The sequence below is a fragment of the Phyllobates terribilis genome, unplaced genomic scaffold (assembly GCF_046119375.1).
Source record: "Phyllobates terribilis strain yellow unplaced genomic scaffold, ASM4611937v1 Scaffold_10__3_contigs__length_209671492, whole genome shotgun sequence".
Taxonomy (NCBI): Eukaryota; Metazoa; Chordata; class Amphibia; order Anura; family Dendrobatidae; genus Phyllobates; species Phyllobates terribilis.
Window position 1 is genome coordinate 158,620,109 of NW_027362770.1, and position 12,693 is coordinate 158,632,801.

At 49.1% G+C, this 12,693-nt stretch overlaps 1 long non-coding RNA gene across 1 annotated transcript in view; it reads left to right on the forward strand.

Moving 5' to 3' along the window:
* Positions 1-37: 37 nt before the first annotated feature.
* LOC141164584 (uncharacterized) overlaps positions 38-12,693 on the forward strand; it is a 40,111-nt gene continuing 27,455 nt past the window's right edge. The window contains exon 1 of the long non-coding RNA XR_012250932.1: positions 38-52. This is a non-coding gene — a long non-coding RNA (uncharacterized lncRNA). The remainder of the gene's footprint in view (positions 53-12,693) is intronic.

The window sequence follows — 12,693 nt, forward strand, 5'->3', positions numbered from 1 at the left end:
CGGAACGGAAAGAAAAAACTACAATTCCCATAATGCACCACACAGCGCACAGGTAAAATCAGATTTTCTGCATACAGCAGATAATTCTATATCACTATCTTCACTTATTAATTAATTTTGAGCGAGTATTCAGCAAAGAAAGGTTTGGCCATAAGCGGAAGTGACGTAATAAGGGAGGAGTTTGTTTATTTTAATAGGCGTGGTTGCTGCAATATGGGCGTGTTTTTGTTTATAATTTATAGAACAGTCATTTTTGGACTTTTATAAACAGTCCATGGCGAAAAAGGGGAACAACCGGATCACCCCTCGAAATGCCATGAAAACGTTCAATAAGAAAAGTCTAAAAAATAATAAAAAGGTACAAATCTCCAAAAAGGCGACACAAACCATTTTTTGTGGGTTTTTTAACAAATTTCAGAATTTTATTTTACCAAAGAAAAAACATTACAAGTTTGGTACCGACTTGGAGAATATTTACTCCAGGTCAATTTTATCTTACAATGAACATCGTAAAAACAAAACCCGAAAAACAATGTCTGATTGTGGTTTTTCCCTATTTTACCCATACTTGGGATTTTTTTTTCAAATTTTTCAGCACATTAAAGTGAATGGTGTTATTGAAAACTACAACTCGTCCCCTCCCCCCCCCCCAAAAAAAAGTCCTCGTATGGATATAAGGACAGAAAGAGAAAAAAGTTCTGAGTTTTAGAAGAAGGGGCGGAAAAAAAAAACGAAAGCCCCCCCCAAAAAATGAAAAATTGGAGTTGGGGACACTGTTAAAAATTAGATTGTTAGCTCCTAGGTCGAGGGAATTTGCACCATTTGCTTCACAGGAAGTGTCGAAAGAGTAAGAAGTTTTACCAGTGACCTTGAATGCTGATGACTGGCGATGTGATTGAAGTGCCAGGGGGCAGCGTGCTTTCACTGTCATTCTTCACCAGCCGTCAGCAGCCCCCAAAAATAGCCGTGGAAAATAAGGTTGAGGATCGGCTGCAGGTGAGAGGAACGACGGGAAAAACAATAAACTTCAGTCATGCCACACGATCCGGGATGTCAGCAGAAGACGTAACGGGGGATCTTAGAATAAACTGCGACAAATCTCTCCCAGATGAGAGATTTAGCCCCCCCACCCCACCCCATGGGGTCACCCAGGGATTTCCCTAATCATCCTGGAATTATCCCATTAACACTTCAGTCTATGGCGTAATTAGTGTCCGATGGATCCCGGTGCACGTTGGTCAGATGTACGGGCCCTTATAGCATTCTGGATCCTGTAAAGACATATGTGTGTGCCCCCCTTGTGATGATGGCCCCCATCCTTGTGCCATCCTGTAATAAATTCCCCAATCCTTGACCCCTTCCTTTAATAATGTCCCTCATGCTGGGCCCCTTCCTGTAATAATGTCCCCCATCCCGGGCCTCTTCCTGTAATAATGTCCCCCATCCTGGGCCTCTTCCTGTAATAATGTCCTCCATCCTGGGCCCCTTCCTGTAATAATGTCCCCCATCCTGGGCCCCTTCCTGTAATAATGTCTCCCATTCTAGGCCCCTTCCTGTAATAATGTCCCCCATTCTAGGCCCCTTCCTGTAATAATATCCCCCATCCTGGGCCCCTTCCTGTAATAATATCACCATCCTGGCCCCTTCCTGAAACAATGTCCCCCATCCTTGTGCCATCCAGTAATAATGTCCCCCATCCTGGACCCCATTCTGTAAAAATGTCTCCCATTCTGGACTCCTTCCTGCAATAATATATCCCATCCTGGGCCCCTTCTTGTAATAATATCACCATCCTGGCCCCTTCCTGTAATAATGTCATCCATCCTTGTGCCACCCTGTAATAATGTCCCCCATTCTAGGCCCCTTCCTGTAATAATATCCCCTATTCTGGGCCCCTTCCTGTAATAATATTCCCCATCCTGGGCCCCTTCCCGTAATAATGTCCTCCATCCTTGGCCCCTTCCTGAAACAATGTCCCCCATCCTTGTACCATCCTGTAATAATGTCCACCATCCTGGGCCCCTTTCTGTAATAATGTCTCCCATTCTGGACCCCTTCCTGTAATAATATCCCCCATCCTGGGCCCCTTCCTGTAATAATATTGTAACACAGGTACTTTAGATGCAGTGACACAGAAGCACAGAGCAGCCAATACAGAGTTAATAAACAGGGAAAGTTTATGATAACAAGATGAATCTCCACGCAGGGAGTAACAGGGGAAAATATGGGGAAATAGCGGTATTAGTCTGTAACTGACCGTTTACAGTTTAACTAGATGTAGCAGAGTCAAACCGGTAACAAACGACAGTTTTCTCACTTAGCTGACCTGTATCCTCTACAAGGCAGTTGCCAGCTGGTGCTGGTGACGCTGTCTTCAGGCTTCCCCGCCCAAACAATGCTCCATCTTATGGCGGCAGCGAGCGGTCTCCGGTTTTACCCGCTGAGCCCCTAGTCCATAACACGGTACCTCACGTGCTCAGCTCCACGGACCCTGCGTCTCTTCTCCCTACAATCAGCTTGACTCCTCCGGTCCAGTGCACTCGGATCCCTTGCTCCAAATCCTGTAGCCAGGAGCCTGGACCCTCTCACACTGTTCTGCTCCGCAGGAATCAGCTCCGCTTTCCCGCGCAAACGTCCTTGTCTCTCCCTCTCTCTCGTCACACCAGGAGTCTTTCTGTCACCTGACCTCCCAGCTCTCTCTCTCACACACCCCCTGCTTCCCTGTCATATGACTCCTCTGCTTGCAGTCTGTCTTCCCCCTGCAACAAGAGGTACGGCCCCGGCAGTTCCATATCCCTTGCTCTGAAAGCACTTGCACCCTGGTCTTCCGCCTTACACTATCACCATCTTGGCCCCTTCCTGTAATAATGTCATCCATCCTTGTGCCACCCTGTAATAATGTTCTACATCCTGGGCCCCTTCCTGTAATAATGTCCCCCATCCTGGGCCCCTTCCTGTAATTATGTCCTCCATCCTTGTGTCACCCTGTAATAATATCCTCCATCCTGGGCCCCTTCCTGTAATAATGTTCCCCATCCTGGGTCACTTCCTGTAATAATGTCCCCCTTCCTGGGCCCCTTTCTGTAATAATGTCCTCCATCCTTGTGTCACCCTGTAATAATATCCTCCCTCCTGGCTCCTTCCTGTAATAATGTTCCCCATCCTGGGTCACTTCCTATAATAATGTCCTCCATCCAGGGCCCCTTCCTGTAATAATGTCCCCTATCTTTGGCCCTGTTACACAAAGAAGGCACACTAGGTGAGGTAGATCCTCTTAGCCCAAGGTCTGGGTAGGCACACGGGCCACAGGCGTCTGTGCAGCAGGTGGGTGTTGCACGCGGGAAACAGAAAGTAGAGTTACTGGAGCCAAACTAAAAGTCTTAAAGGAATCCTGGAAGTCGCAAGCGAACAGGAGACGTCCCGGAAGCCAATGGCGAACACGTAGAGGCAAATTGAAAGTCTTAAAGGGGTCCTAGAAGCCGCAAGTGGACAGAAGACATACTGGAAGTCGCAGGTGGGCACATAGAGACAAACTGAAAGTCACTGTCACGCAAGATGTAGGAAAGACTAAGTGCAACACAAAGGGAAGGGGGAAAATGGAGCCCAGACTCTAAGGAAAGGGGGCAGTGGAGACCTCCTGGGCTGACCTTATATCACCCTGTCTCCCCTAACGTCCCTATATTGGTTCCGCAACCTCGCCCGGTCTTTCCCTGGCGTTTGGCCCTGGTTAGGGAAGAGGGAATGAGCACTAGTCGATCTCCAACGACAACTAAAGACAACAAGGGGGAACAAACAAGGGAAGATAGCTTAGCTTTAGTCGACTTCAGAGAGATGAACACACGTTCTCTTAGCACCAGAGAGGATGAAGTACTGCACTAGCTCCAAGCCTTCACAAGGGGTTATGTGAATATCGCCGGTACCTCCCTCTAGCAAACAGCAGGTATTTATACACCCAGGCCAGGGTGTTTATTAGCAAGAGGAAGGTAGCCACTGGGTCCTAGAGAGACAGCTTCTAAGAAGGTGTCTGTAATGCTAAACGAAGAGATCTCCTGCAACCAACTGCAGGACGACTGTCTGTCACTTCTGACACACCCGTGACAGTCACTGACAGGTAGCCGGGTTACTTGAAGCTGCAGACAATGAGGAGATGTCTTGCAGACTGCAGACAGGTTTCAGAGTTACTGACAGATTGCAGCATAAAGGACTGGAAGCCGCAGGCAAACAGGAGGTGTCATGGAGGATGCAGACAGGTAGCAGACAAAACTCCAGAGTAACAAGAAAGTCTAAATACCTTGAAAGCCACATGTGGCTAGGAGACATCCTGAAAACCGCTGGACAGTCAGCAGAGGTCCGAGAAGACCGAGAACAGATAGCAGACAGATGTCCGGAGTAAATAGAAAGTCTGAATACCATGGAAGCTGCAGGCAAACAGGTGCAGTCCTGAAGACAACTGACAGGCAGCAAGGTTCCTGGAAACCGCAGAAAAACAGGAGAAGACCTCCAATAACAGGTAGCAAGGTTCCTGGAAACCGCAGACAAACAGGAGAAGTCCTCCACTAACAGGTAGCAAGGTTACTGGAAACTGCAGACAAACAGGTGAAGTCCTGAAGACCACTAACAGGCAATAAGGTTCCTGGAAACCGCAGACAAACAGGAGAAGTCCTCCGCTGACAGGTAGCAAGGTTACTGGAACCTGTAGACAAGCAGGTTGTCAGGAATGGTTGCTCTGTACCTGAGCGGACCCCTCGAACTTCTAGGCAGGCTCTGGCTCTCCGGGATCCCCCGTCGCCCCTCACTGGCTAAGGGGGGTGGGGTGTCACCTCAGGGGGGCGGAGCTAGTGGGGGTGCTCGCATTCTAGGAGATACACTCCTAGCATCGCGGGGAGGCAGAACTCCGCTGCTCCCAGCGATTATGCTGTGCAGGAACGCCGGGTGCCCTGGTGTTAGCTGCTGCCAGTGGATGGGGGACGCCGTACCTGCTGGGGCAGTCAGATGGTGGGAGGTTCCCTCCAGTCTTCTCTCTCCTCCTCCGGTGTCTCTGTGGTCGGGGGGTGGAGATTGGGCATTGCTCCAGCATGGTCAGGTGAATGCTGGGAGCTTTGGTTCTGGTGTGATTGACCTGACTGCTGTTAGTGTGTCTGGTCACCAGCCGCTGTGCTGCTCTCCGCTTGGAAAGGGCTCTGCTGAAGTTCCCCCTTGCCAGGACCAGGAGGCGGATGAAGAGTATACCCGACCCTCAAGGGCGCACGGCAGTGCAACGGCTAGCACCAAGTGTGACCGACATACTGCTCTTGCTGGCTAGCAGTGGGTCATTCCACCATCACACAGTTGAAGTCATGAAGATCACTGGCAGGTAGCAAGGTACCTGGAAACAGCAGACAAGAAACTCACGTCCTGATGACTTTGGACTGGAACTACTGTATATACAGACAAACTAAAAGAGTTACTAGAAAGTCTTAAGACAATACCAAAACCCAGGTGTATCTTGGGAGACCTTATATAACCCCAGGAAATACGACACATGGGAGCACGCTGGGGTGCACAAGACAATCTAACGGACCGGTGGAATGGGCGTAACAGGCCCCTTCCAAGTATAATGTCCCCATCCTTAAATAATGTCCCCTATCCTTGGCAACCTCCTGTAATAATATCCCCTATCCTGGGCCCCTTCCAGTAATAATGTCCCTCATCCTGGGTCTCTTCCATTAATGTCCTTCATCCTGGGCCCCTTCCAGTAGTAATTTCCCCCATCCTGGGCCCCTTCCAGTAATAATGTCCTCTATCCAGGCCGCTTGTGTGGTGCCCCTGAGGGTTCAGTCACCACAGAGGTACTGCATCTCACCCAGAGGTGTGGTATCTCACTCTCAGGTAAGGAAGGAGTACAGCTCAGGACCCTAACACTACATTCACTACACCACATTTCCGGGGGACAGGGCGAGATTGCTCCTACGGGAGAGCACAGTCCCTGATCCCTGGCTGGAGTGGGGGAACCACCTAGAGAGGGGGAACCATGTAGTGGATGGGGTGGAGGAAGTAGATCCTGGGAGCACTTGAGTAGGAGTATATAGAGAGAAGCCAGACAGAGAGTTCAGACAGTCTGAGGAGAAGTGACAGGAGCAGAGGCTCTGCATGAGCTCTGCTCCAGAGGCGGGCCTAGCCAGGAGGCCTGAGCCTGAGAGGAGAGGGAGCAGGAAAGGCTCCAGGAATGAGGAGAGAAGGGACCCCAGGGGTACGGGCCGTGCAGCAAGCCACCCGTACGCCGGCCGCTACTAGAAAGTAGGGGGGTCAGGCCAGATAAAGGGAACCGGTCCCTCAACTAGCACAGAGCTACAAGGCCCAACTAGGAAACCAGAGGCTGCAGCACTTCAAGTACCGCAGGCCACAAGTCCACACCAGTACACTAAGAAGGTAGCCACATAGGACCCAGGGGACGGAACACACGTCGCCCGCCAAGGCCCGAGGATACCGGATAGAAGTGCCACTGGGTTTGAGGTGCAGGGAGCAGGCCAGAGAGAGGACACACAGAAGGGGGTCCTGTTAAATGCTCCGGAGTTACCTGAGAGTCGGCTGAACCCCTCACTGCGTGAACACAGGACGCTGTGGGGCTTGCACTGGCGCCTGTAACTGGAACTGCTATAATCGTGAGTAAAGACCCTGGGACTGCACTCTCTGACTCTGTGTTCATTACTGACTCCTTGCACTATGACTACCATCATCCACACACACTGCCCTGAAGCTACACTCTTCCTGTGGGGAGTTGTACCACCCTTGCTGCCAAACCATCAGCTTCAGAGGACTGTTCCGCAGCGGCGGCCTCATTAGCCGCACTCCACAGGTGGCGTAGTCGGACATTAAACACCTTCACATATAACCTATATACATCTACAACCCTTGGATTGACCACCTGGGTCACGGACCGGGTCACCGCCACGGTGACTACAACCCCCAGCGTCTACAGGCCCGGCTCCGGGTACCCCACGGCCCAGGGGGCACGTCACTTCCAGTAATAATGTCTCCCATCCTGGGCCCCTTCCAGTAATAATGTCCTCCATCCAGGCCCCTTTGTGTAATAATGTCCCCCATCTTGGACCCTTCTTGTAATAATGTCCCCATCCTTGGCCCTTCTTGTAATAATGTCCCCAACCTGGTCCTTCTTGTAATATTGTCCCCCATCCAGGGCCCCTTCCAGTAATACTGTCCCCCATCCTGATCCCTTTCCAGTAATAATGTCCCCATTCTGTGCCCTTCTTGTAATAATGTCCCCATCCTGGGCTTCTTCCAGTAATAATGTCCTCTGTTCTGCTTCTCTTTTACAACACACTTAAAAAAATAAATCAACAATCCTTCTTAGCTTTCCCTTCTCTCACAATGCGTGGCATCCTATTCAATAGCCAGCACAGATGCTAACAGTTGACCATGGCGTGTATGCCATGGGTGGCGCATTAAGTCACTGCTATGCACCGCCTGTGACGGGCATGCTAACGTAAGCTGCTGGCCTCTGACTGGCTGGCAGCATGTATTGCAATACACATCCAGCGGAAAGAGGCACTGGCGTTGGCAGCCCCTTTCTCCCGCACGGGCACAGTCGCACTCTCTGTGACCTTGATCATTATGCCCCTGAGTCCAGATTATGTATGCAAGACTCTGTTCACATGAACATTTAAAATGGACATGTCACTTGCCATAAATATGTAATTTTTGTTACCTGGTGTAAATGCCGCTATTCTCCTGAATCTGACTTTGTATTTCTCTTCTGCCTGCGCCTCTCCGTTCCTGAGATATTGCCCCCTCTTCCCTATCTATAAATCTAGTTTTGTTAGCCAAGTGGGCAGTTACGAGCTAAGGACCTCGCCCAATTGGATAAAAAGGATAGCATAACATACAGGGAAGAAGGGGCCATATGCCACGGGTGTGTCAGATGTGACAGACAGTCGCCCTGCAGTTGGTTGCAGGAGATTTCTTCATTTGGCATTACAGACATCTTCTTAGATCTGTCTCACTCTAGGACCCAGCGGCTACCTCCTTCCGGCTAATTGACACCCAGGCCTGGGTGTTTAAATACTTCCTGTTTGCTATAGGGCGGCGCCAGTGATATTCACATGACCCCTTGTGAAGACTTAGAGCTGTTGCAGTCTGCTTACTTCCTCTTTGATGCTAAGAGGCCGGGTGTGTAATCTCTCTGAAGTCGGCTCAAGCTAAGTTACTTCCCCCCTGTCTGTCTCCCCTTGCTGTCTTTAGTTGTTAGTGGGGACTGACTAGCGCTCATCCCCCATTCCCTAGCAGGGCCTAGCTCTAGGGAGATTCTGTTTTAGGTTCCTGATCGGCGATTGGTGAGAAACCAATATAGGGATGATAGGGGACACAGGGTGATATCAGATCAGCCTAGGAGGTCTCCACCCCCTCTTTCCTTACTGTCTGTGCTCCCTTCCCCTCATCCCTTCGTGTTGCACTTTGTCTTTCCTACACTGTGGATGACATTATCAACGGCTATACACATTTAGGAAAAAAAAAACCCTGACACTTGGGTTTAATTGTGTGGGTTTTTTTCGGGCGTGTTTTTTTTTCCCTCCTTTCTCCTTGGTATGGGTTCAGTTGCAGAGCTCGCAGAGCAGTTCCACTGTCTGTCTCTGGAGGTGTATGACCTCCGCTGTGAGGTTCAGCATCAGCGGCTACTGGTCGCTAATGTGGGGGCCTCTGCAGGTAGGCCTGTCCAGCCTGAACCCAAGGTTGCCCTCCCGGACAGGTTTTCAGGAGGTAGGGACAATTTTTTTGTGTTCAAAGAGGCCTGAAAACTGTACTTTAAACTTAGTTCTTACTCCTCTGGAAGTGAGAAGCAACGAGTGGGAATTGCTATTCCATTATTTGCAGGGTGATCCTCAATCCTGGGCTTTTTCTTTACCGCAGGACTCGGTTTGTCTCCAATCTGTGGAGGGGTTTTTCGGGACTCTGGCCCTCATCTATGATGACCCTGACCGAGTCGCCATGGCTGAGTCGGGGCTACGTCGTCTTCAGCAGGGGAATCAGTCAGTGGAAACGTACAGTTCTGAATAGATGGGCAATGGATTCCAAATGGAATGACTCAGCCCTTAGAAGTCAATTTTGTGAGGGTCTTACTGAAAGGTTGAAAGATGTTTTGGCAGTATATGAAACCCCTCAGTCCTTGGAGGCTGCCATGTCATTGGCCATACGTATTGATAGACACCTTAGGGATAAGCGGGTGAGACCACCTTCTCCGGGGCCTTCTTGTCGGCGTTGTGTACCTCTGCCAGGAGAACGTTCTGGCGGTGAACCAGTGTTGGGGGAGGTGGAGGAACCCATGCAGTTAGGAAGTGCCTCTGTATCATACATCTCCCCGGAGATTCGCAAGAAAAAAGGCGTATGTATTTTTTGTGGGAAAAAGGGACATTTTATTGTTGCCTGTCCTTAAGTTCCTAAGCAAAAGGAGGCTCGGTTAACCTTTGGTAGTCTGGATAAGCAAGGGGTGCATTTATCGTCAACCTGCAGTTCCCGGCTTGTCCTGACATCACAGCTGGTGCTAGAGAGCAAAAACCGAGAAAATTTCTGTGTTTGTTGAAGGTGGACCTGAAGTCAGCATGGCTGATGTGGAGTTTGTGTACTTTAGCTAAACCTATTCCCATCTTCGTCATTGACTCTGCGCCACTTGCACAGAAAGCATTAACTCAGATTGCACATACTGTAAAACTGAGGATGGGGTCAGTTCATTGTGAAATAATCCCGTGCTATGTCTTGGACGGTCTTCCCGCCCCAATTGTTTTGGGTTTCCCCTGGTTGATGAAACATAATCCGTTGGTGGATTGGCAAGCTGGGGAGATCATTGAATGGGGAGATTACTGCCATGAGAACTGTTTAGATATTTCCCTTCCTACAGTCTCTATGGAAATATTACCTGCTTTTCTGTCTGGTTTTGAGGACGTTTTTTCTGAGAAGGGGTGTCAGGATTTGCCTCCTCATCGTGCATATGACTGTCCTATTAACCTGACCCCCGGAGCTAAACTACCGAAGTCCAAACTGTATAATCTTTTTGGCCCTGAGAGACAAGCCATGAAGGATTTCATTGTGGAAAGTCTGGAGAAGGGACATATCAGACCCTCATCTTCGCCCATAGCAGCAGGATTCTTCTTCGTGAAGAAAAAAGATGGCGGTCTACATTCCTGTTTAGATTTCCGGGAATTGAATCAAATTACCAACCGAGATCCATACCCTCTTCTCTGATTTGTTCAGCCAGGTTGTGGGAGCTAAGGTATTCTCCAAGTTGGATTTAAGGGGAGCCTGCAATCTGGTTAGAATCAGAGAAGGGGATGAATGGAAGACAGTGTTCAATACCCTGGAAGGTCATTTCGAGAGTCTGGTTATACCTTTTGGTTTGACCAATGCACCTGCGGTATTCCAGCATGTCATAAATGATATTTTCCATCATTTGGTGGGGAGGTTTGTAGTGGTCTATCTGGACGATATTTTGGTTTACTCACCTGATTTTGAGACTCATCGGGGGCATGTTAAGCAGGTGCTCCAGATACTAATGGATAACAAACTTTATGTCAAACTAGAAAAATGTGTCTTCACCATTCAGGAGGTGCAGTTCTTGTGGCACTTGTTGTCATCTTCGGGTTTTCGGATGGATCTGGAGAAGATCCGTGCAGTCCTTGATTGGGACCGTCCCGAGAACCTGAAGGCTCTACAACATTTTCTGGGCTTTTCTAATTTCTACCAGAAATTCATCCAAAATTACTCAGTAATCGTGAAACCCCTTACTGACATGACTAGGAAGGGGTCTGATCTTTCCAAATGGTCGGATGCCTCCGTCCAGGCATTTCCTTCCTTGAAGAATTGTTTTGCCACGGCACCTATACTCAGTCAACCAGATGTTTCCCAACCTTTTATTGTGGAGGTTGATGCGTCAGATGTCGAGGTTGGGGCTGTGTTGTCTCAGAGTCCCCTGGTAAATGGCGTCCATGCACCTTCTTTTCTAAAAAAATGTCTTCGGATGAGAGAAATTATGATGTGGGTAATAGGGAACTTCTGGCGATCAAATTGACATTCGAAGAATGGCAGCATTGGTTGGAGGGGGCTGTCCATCCTATTACTGTTATTACTGAACATAAGAACCTGTCATATCTCCAGTCAGCTAAACGTCTCAACCCTAGGCAAGCCAGATGGTCCTTGTTTTTTACTAGGTTCAATTTTGTTGTCACTTTCTGTCCAAGGGTGAAAAATGTCAAGGCTGATGCTTGGTCCTGGAGCTTCCCTGGTGGTGGTGACAATGAGAGCCCTGCCCTGATATTACAGAAAGGGGTTATTTCAGCATTGTATCCAGAACTGGAGGGTGAGGTGTTGGAGGCTCAGGGGGATGCCCCTGCCTCCTGCCCTTCAGGAAGGTTATTTGTACCATCTGATCTGTGCCTTAAAGTAAATAAGGAACATTATAACTCTGTGCTTGCTGGTCATCCAGGTGGTAAGGCAATCGCGGACCTCCTCTCTCGTCGTTTTTGGTAGCCGGGGTTGCATCGGGATGTGATTGAACACGTAGCTGCTTGTAGTATTTGCGCGCGTTCTAAGGTTTCGCACACCCGTCCGGCTGGAACTCTTCTTCCGCTACCTATCCCTAGTAGGCCATGGACACACTTGTCCATGGATTTTATTACTGACCGGTTTCTGCAGGCAAAACGGTGGTTTTGGTGGTTGTAGATAGGTTCAGTAAAATGGTTCACTTCGTCGCATTACCTACACTTCCAAATGCCAAGACACTTGCTCAGGTGTTCATAAATGAGATCGTGAAGCTTCACGGGGTTCCCTCCGATGTGGTGTCAGATCGGGGGATCCAGTTTGTTTCCAAGTTCTGGAAAGCTTTTTTCCTCTGCCTTCCACCCTCAAACGAATGGACAGACCGAGCGTGTCAATCAGAATTTGGAGACCTACCTCAAGTGTTTCGTCTCCGAAAATCAGGAGGATTGGGCATCCTACTTACCGCTGCCAGAATTTGCTATTAATAATCATCTTCAAGAATCCACTGGCAGGTCACTGTTCTTTGGTGCATACGGTTATCACCCACAGTTTGGTGCCTTCAGTGGGGGAGGAGCTTTGGGAATTCCTGAGGAGGAACGTTTTGCTTCGTTGTTCTCCTCGGTATGGCAGGTTGTTCTGAGTAATTGAAAGATCATGGGAGACAGGTATAAACGTATAGCTGACAGAAAACGCTTGCTGGGTCCGGACCTGAATGTGAATGACCTTGTGTGGTGGTCTACCAGGAATGTTAAGTTGAAAGTTCCTTCTAGGAAGGTGGGACCTAGGTTTACTGGTCCCTATTAAATAACCGCCATCATTAACCCAGCAGCGTTTTGTCTTGAGCTTCCTCGGGCCCTTGAGGTCCACAATGTTTTCCACAGGTCCTTACTCAAGAAATATGTGGAACCTCTTGAACCCTCACCCCTAGCGCCGCCCCCAATAATGGTTGATGGTAATCTGGAGTTTCAGATTTCGAGGATTGTAGATTCTCGTCTCCAACGTCATTCCCTACAATACTTGGTGCACTGGAAAGGCTATGGTCCAGAAGAGAGGATGTGGGTTTCAGCATCAGAGGTGAATGCTCCCAGGTTGGTTCATTCATTTTACACCTCTTATGCTGAGAAACTTGGTACTAAGTGTCCAGAGGCCACTCGTAGAGGAGGGGGTACT